At 40.7% G+C, this 7517-nt stretch overlaps 1 pseudogene; it reads right to left on the bottom strand.

Annotated features, from left to right (window-relative positions):
• LOC102874577 overlaps window positions 1–7517 on the bottom strand; it is a 47527-nt pseudogene that overhangs the window by 12253 nt on the left and 27757 nt on the right.

Raw genomic sequence — 7517 nt, forward strand, 5'->3', positions numbered from 1 at the left:
CTTGATATGGTCCATCATGAGCTGCTTCTGTGCATACAAGAGAGAACAGTCTGGACACTTGAAAACGGACACCTTCTGGTTTTCGATGTGCTGGTCAAAGTGGCGATACAGCAAGGTTTGCAGGGTAAACACAGTGTCGCACATGGAACACTTACAGATTACTTTTGGTTCTCCTATCTTAATGCCGGGATGCTGTGTGTAGGCATGGGAATGTGTACTTGGCCACTGGACAAATAGGACACTTGTAGAAGACTTCACAGTGAGAGCCTTGGATGTGAGACTTCAGGGCAGCCACGTACGAGTACACGACATTGCAGTGCACACATCGAAAACCAACTCTCCGTGTGTAGTGCAGACAGTTCTTGGGGACGTGGATCTGGAAGTGCACAGACCGGCAGATGGCCCCGCACTCGGGGCAGGTATAGGGAGACTTGTGCTGATGGATCCTCTGATGTGACGCGAAGCTGCACTGGTTAGGAAGCAGTATCTGGCAGACTGTGCGGGTCTTTTGTCCACTGGTGTCTGTGGCCTGCTGGAAGTGGGTGTCGAGCGACGTCTTGTCCTGGAAGACCTCGTTGCACTCCAGACACTTGAGACTGTGCCTGCAGAGCTTGGAGGGGTCTTCGTCGAGAGGCATGGCCGGGACAATGGGTGTGCTGGAAGGAGCCGAAATGACTGTCCCCATGAGGCCGGACTGGATTTTGGCCACCGTGTGCGTGCCAGCGCCGGCCAAGCTCGGCAGAGCCGCCGAGGAGGAGGAGGAGGAGGAGGAGGAGGAGGACATGGCCACTGCCGGGGTGTTGCTCGTGGGGGAGGCGATCATCTGGTCCGCGGGGACCGGCTTGAGGATGAGGTGGGAGCACTGCATCACCACGCCCTTCTCCTTGTGGCCCAGGTTCTTGATGCAGTGGTTGCACGTGACCTCGATGCGAATGCTGCACTGGTCGTAGTGCTGGCTGAGGCTCTTCTCCAGGGCGAAGGAGTCGCCGCACTCCAAGCACTTGTAGCTGGGCGTGGGCAGCGTGATGCCCGCGCTGGCCGGGGGGCTGAGGTTGGGGATGTAAACTGGGACTGGATTGACGCTGTTCAGCACCTTGTTGAACGCCTCGACCACGGAGCTCTGCAGCGAGGACACCACCTGGACCCGAGACACCTTCTTGGGCGGCTGCGAGGCGGCTGCGTTGATTATTGCCTGCTTGATCTGCTGCTGAGGTTTGGTGAGCACTTGGCGGAGTTCGGAGGTGGCCTGGGCACCCTGAGGCAGGAGGTTAAGGTTGGCAAGGTGCACGGTCTTTGGCACGAGTTTGGCGTTGGCCAGACTGGAGGCTGGCACCACGACCGTCTGCTGCTGGATGGCGTTGGCGGCTTTGATGATGGTGCTGCTGGCACTCTGGACCGAGACCGCAGAGATGACCGTGGCTTTTACCGGTCGTGTTGTTGGCCAGCTTCAGGTTGAATAGTATTACTTTTAATCTCTTAGAAATGAATATTGTTTATTTATTGTCTGGTCTTATGGTTACAGCACTCTTCTGTCAGATGCTGTACTACAGCAGGGCTCCCATATTCAAACAGACTAGGAAGAAGGTTTGGCAAGATTTTGGAAATAACAGGTCTTCAAAATCTCTATGAACAATAAAGTACACAGTAAATTATAGCACTGGAGATAGAGCCATCAGTTTGGAAGACACTAAGAATGATGAAAAACAGTTGGAACCATTCAGTAATAATTAGAACATGGAACATATGAAATGTGAGGTAGGAAACTGGATATTGTAAAACTTGACATTAAATATATAAAGATTGACATAATAAGCATTAATAAGCTGAAATGGATTGACATTTGTTACTTTAAATCAGACAATAATATTCTAGAAATGAAAAATTGAAGAATGGCATTGTATTCATAGTTATAAAGACCATTTGAAGATCTATCCTTTAGTACAAGGCTGTGAGTGACAGGATATAATCCATGAACATTCAAGCAAGACCTGTTAATCCTACTATTATTAAAATATATGTATTAGCAACTAAAGCCAAAGAGGGGGAAATTGAAGATTTCTACAAACTTTTGCAGTCTTAAATTGATCAAACAAGCAATCAAATAATGTTAATAATAATTGGTTACTGGAATGCAAACAAGGACTACTAAAGAGGTATTGTTCAGTCTTGCACATTTTCAAGTTTAAATTGAGCATATTTTGAGGCAAAACTTGGGATCTCATTATCAGGAAAAAAAAAAGAACAGTGCAGTCCCCATCTAATTAGACCAGAGATTCCTGCACAAATCAGACTTAAACCTAGATCAAGGCAACAGCAGAAGCACTAGCAAAGGTGATGGAGAACTAGAGACCCACATGAGACAGAGCTAAACTGGAATTGCTTCCCCATGTATCCTGAGCCAAGGAACTTTACCTAACTTGTGAGAAGATTGAATGAGAGAAGAAAGACAAGCACAGTAATTTGCAAAGCTAGGAGCACTTTATGTTATCTAAGAGCTACAAGGCTGAAGGTCAGAAGGCCTATGAACACACCTGAGAAACTGTCCTGATTGAAGAATTGCGTTCTGTTCCTTACTCCAATTATAACCAGTTTGTTTCACTAATAAGCCCAATAATAATGAGTATAGGTTGTGTTCTGTGTGTCCATGACAAAGAGTGAGAGGACCAAGTAAGAAAGCAATTATTGTCTTTAGGCAGACTTCAGGTTGTGTTAGAATTGACAGAACATGATACTGAGAGCATACAGTCATACCAGGCCTTACAGGAATTGGTGTTATGTTTTGAATGTTCTAGATGAAGATTGTTCTTTCTTGTGGAGGCAGTGGTAGCTATTCCACTGCATCCATATTAGCCACACTGTTTTTACATTGTTGTTGATGATGGTGTGCACCATTGAGTGAAAAGGACCTGCAGTGAGTTTTCAGAGACTATGATTTGCATGGGAGGAGATTGTCCATCAATCTCTCACAGAGCTGCTTGATGGATTTGAATTGTGTGCTTTTAATAGGCAGTGTAATCCTTTACCACTATGCTACCAGAAGTCCCTAGTTTTAAAATAGGCAATTATTTAACTTTGCTAATTCATTTTATTTTGCATGTTAAGCATTCTGCTATATAACAGTTCTAGATTCAGTTCAAAAGGAAAATGCTTGGTTTAATTTATACTGACCCATGAAAACACAGGTTTAGAATTCCAACTATAGGTTCACAATTCCAAACTTGACTATGAAAGATTATACAAGACAAAGGATGTACATATCCTAAATAGAAGCAGCATTTACACACACACACACAAACACACACACACACACACACGCAAGTCATTGAGGGCTAGGGAGATTAAAAGGGCAACTACATTAAGAATAAAAGGAAACCACAGAAGTAACACTAAAGAATTATGTATGTGTGACATTTTCCACAAGCATTTTGAAAGACCAAGCAGACATCCATCATATTTACATCATACTCTGCCTTCCATTCGACAAGAAAAAAACAAAGCAAAACACAAAACAGCTAGTGAATTTCAAAATAAGCTATTCTATTTCTTTGTAAAATATACAAAGTTTATGGCAGATGTTTAGGGATATTTACAGCAGCTCCCCCAATTAAGAAAAACACTCATTGAAGACATGAAAATGTATTTTACAATTATATCCCATGCTGTGAATTATATACGTTATATATCATAATTACTTATATTTTTATATTTGATATTTAAAGGTGTATTTATGCACTGTAATAATGTATACCACTCATTAGTCATTCTGTTGTATTATGGTGAATTACATGCTACAGTAGTTTTGGTAATTATGTTATTAGTATTTAAATTAACAGCAAAATCACCAATGGAAATTAAGTTTTAGAGAAGCTTCCAGACTAAATAGAGCAGGAAGAGGTACTTATTGATCTAAAAAAAAAATTTAAAAATATTCAGTAAATGCCACATAAATAGCAGTGAAACTTTGTCTGATATAATGCAGGAAGGTGAACCAAACTCTTCAGGGTGGAAGGCACTCAAAATATGTCTTCACTTTGAGGAAGCAATGAGCAACAGCTGAATTCGCAAACAAAATGTATCTTAAAACACAGTTGGAATGAAACTTTCAGAATGTTCATTAGCTGATGTATCAAGACTTAAAATGAGACTAAAAAATTGCAAAGTTCAGATAGTAATTAAGATCAGCTTCAGTTCAAATCAATGATCCATGAGATAGTCATAAGCTATTTTTCTAAAGCTGATTTCCAACCTTTATTAATCATTCATGCTGCTTTGGAAACTTCACTGAAACTTGTTCATCTTCATAGCAAAGTAAAACACGTCAGTGACAGACTGACAGAGGGTGTGCAGTGCTGTGTATTGTCTGGGAATAGAACCACTTCTTTTGTATGAGTTGAGAATTTTACCATAGAACTGCCAAAACTTCTAGTAGTTCATTATAGTTTTTCAACCTTATAATTTTAATGTCTGCACAGCAGATGAGAAATGAGGACATGCAATGCACTGGGAAGCCTGCAGTTAGAGGTCTTTACAAATTATTGAGGAGTAATGATGCCAGCTTGAGGACTAAGGTGCATCTGATTAAGTTCATAATCCTTCTGATCCTTTGCTATGCATCTGAGAGCTGGACAGTGAATAAAGATGACAGAGAAATAATTGATGCCTTTGAACCATGGTGTTGGAGAAGAGCACTGAACATCCCATGGATGCCCAAAAGAGCGAACAAAAAGCAACCAAAAAGATGTCTTGGAGAGGTTGCAGATAGAGTGCTCTTTGGAGACAAAAATGATGAGACTTCACCTCACATACTTCAAGCATATTTCTAGGAAGGGCTATTTCTTGGAGAAGGATGGAAGGTCAGCTAAGGAGAGAAAGACCCTCGACCAGGAGGATTTATGTGGTCACTACCACAATGGACTCTTGTGGGTCAAGCAGTGTGAGGATGGCACAGGATAGGTCAAGGCTCTGATCTATTGTTCATAGGGTTTCAGATGCACAACAAGTGATCAGAAAGACCATGGCCTGAAGCAGATGCACCTTAGTCCTCAAAATGACATCATTACTCCTCAATAATTTGGAAAAGTCCCTAACTGTAGACTTTCCTAGTGCACTTTGTCTCCTGATTTACTGACAGCTGGGACCAAGAGTGGTATTTACTAATCCAAGTAAGATGAAGTCTTTAACAGTTTCAATCTTTTCTTCATCTGTCATGATATTTTTTGACGGTACAATTGTAAGAAACATTGTTTTCTTGACAATAAGATGCAATCCATATTATAGACTGTATTCCTTGATCTTCTGCAACAAGTGCATTAAATCCTTCCCACCTTCAGAAAGCAAGGTTCGGTCAACTGTGTAACGTGGGTTATTGATTTGTCTCCCTCTTCTTCATACAGACTCTTGAATAATCTGCTCAGCATACAGACTGAATAGGTGTGGAGAGAGAATACAATCCTCTGATAGAATATGACCCAATAGAATGTGGAAATTATTGAACAGTATCATTAGTAAATAGTACATGCAAGTAAAATATTTCTGAAGAGCATACAAAAATTACTGAAATGGTACATTTACAAGGAACTGCCAGAGTTCGAGCTGTGTTTGGAAGAGGCCATGGCACCAGGGATATCATTGTTGAAGTAGATTGGATCCTGGTTGAAAACACAGAATATAAAAAAAAAATTGTTTTTCTGTATTTATTGCCTATGCAAAGACATTGAAAAAAAACCAAACCAAACTACGAAAAGGCATTTGACTGTGTGGATCATAAAAAACTGTGGCTAATTCTGAGAGGAATGGAAATCCCAGAACACTTGATCGTTCTAATGCTAAACCTATACTTGGACCAGGAGGTAGTCAACAGAAAAGAGCAAGGGAACACTGCATTGGTCAAAATTGGGAAGGGCGTACACCAGGGATGCATCCTATCTCCATACCTTTTCAACCTATATGCAGAACAGATTATCCGGGAGGCTGGGCTCTATGAGGAGAAATGTGGGGTCAAGATTGGTGGACGATTTATCAACAACCTGCGTTATGCAGATGACACAACCCTGCTTGCTGAAAATGAAGAGGACCTGAAGCACTTGCTGCAGAGTGTCAAGGACTGCAGCCTCTAATATGGATTGAGGCTCAATGTCAAGAAGACAAAGATTCTCACCACTGGACCAATTGGCAGCATCAGGATGGATGGTGAAGAGACTGAGATTGTACACAGCTTTAGTTTGCAAAAAGTCAGTCAACATTGGTTGTATTTTTATGAACAGTGTTTCCCGTTTGTTATCAGGATATTTTCTGCTACATTTCATGGCTAAATATTTATTTTGCTTTTACTATATATCATATGTATATAAAAATTACACAATATTTTTAAATTTTATTTGATATTTATATTATTTATAGAAGCCCATTTTTGTTATATCTTGTTAGGACAGGTGCTAGTCACACAGCATTTGTCTAGGAACAATTTTATATGGGGCTATATCACAGGTGTAATTATATTTGAGTTCCTTTGTGAACAGTTTTGAACTTCCTAAACTATTCAGCCTTTGGCACCAGCAGTCAAGAAATCAAAAGAGGGATGAATCTGCTGTCAAGGACCTCTCCTAGATATTAAGGAGTAGTGATGTTAGGTTAAATGCCAAAGTACATCTGATTCAAGCTACAGTCTTTCAATTGCTTGTTATGCATCTGAGAGATCGGCAATGATTGAGGACGGTAAAAGAAAAGTCAACGCTTTTGAGTTGTAGTGTTAGAGAATAGTAAAGAATATCCATTGGACTAACAGAAGAACAAATTCATCATAGAGCAGTTTAATTAGGGTGCTCCTTGGAGACAAATATGGTGATGTTTTCTCTCACATGTTTTGGCAATATTATTCGGAGGGACAGAATGGCATAGAAAAGCAAGTGGTCAGTGTAACAGAGAAAACCCTCAGTGAGATGGATTGATACTATACCTACAACAATAGGTTCAAGTATATCAGAGATAGTGAGGATGACACAGGTTAGGACAAGGTTTAGATTTGTTCTTCACAGAGTCACTGTGAGTTGTATTCAACTCCACAACACCTACACCTAACAACAAAGACAACAACTGTGGAATATATTTTCTTTTTGTTTTTCAGGTACAAGGACATAAACAAAGGGCCATATGATTTCCTGCTGTTTCAGAGTACTGCTGCTTTCTCACCAAAATTGAAAGTGAGATAGAAATGAGATAATTTTATGTCCTCTAATGGATTGAGGCTCAATGTCAAGAAGACAAAGATTCTCACCACTGGACCAATTGGCAGCATCAGGATGGATGGTGAAGAGATTGACATTGTTAATAACTTTAGTTAACTTGGCTCCACAGACAACACTCTTGGCCCCAGTAGCCAGGAAATAAAAAAAAAAAGTATTGTAATGGGAAAGTCTGCTCTTAGGGACCTCTCTAAAATACTGAAGAGCAATGGTGTCTCTCTGGAGTCTAAGGTGTGTCTGATACAGGCTATGGTCTTTGCAATCACTTGTTATGCA

This window comes from Elephantulus edwardii, unplaced genomic scaffold (assembly GCF_000299155.1).
Source record: "Elephantulus edwardii isolate Elephantulus edwardi_28Jun2011 unplaced genomic scaffold, EleEdw1.0 scaffold00385, whole genome shotgun sequence".
In the NCBI taxonomy this organism is placed as follows: Eukaryota; Metazoa; Chordata; class Mammalia; order Macroscelidea; family Macroscelididae; genus Elephantulus; species Elephantulus edwardii.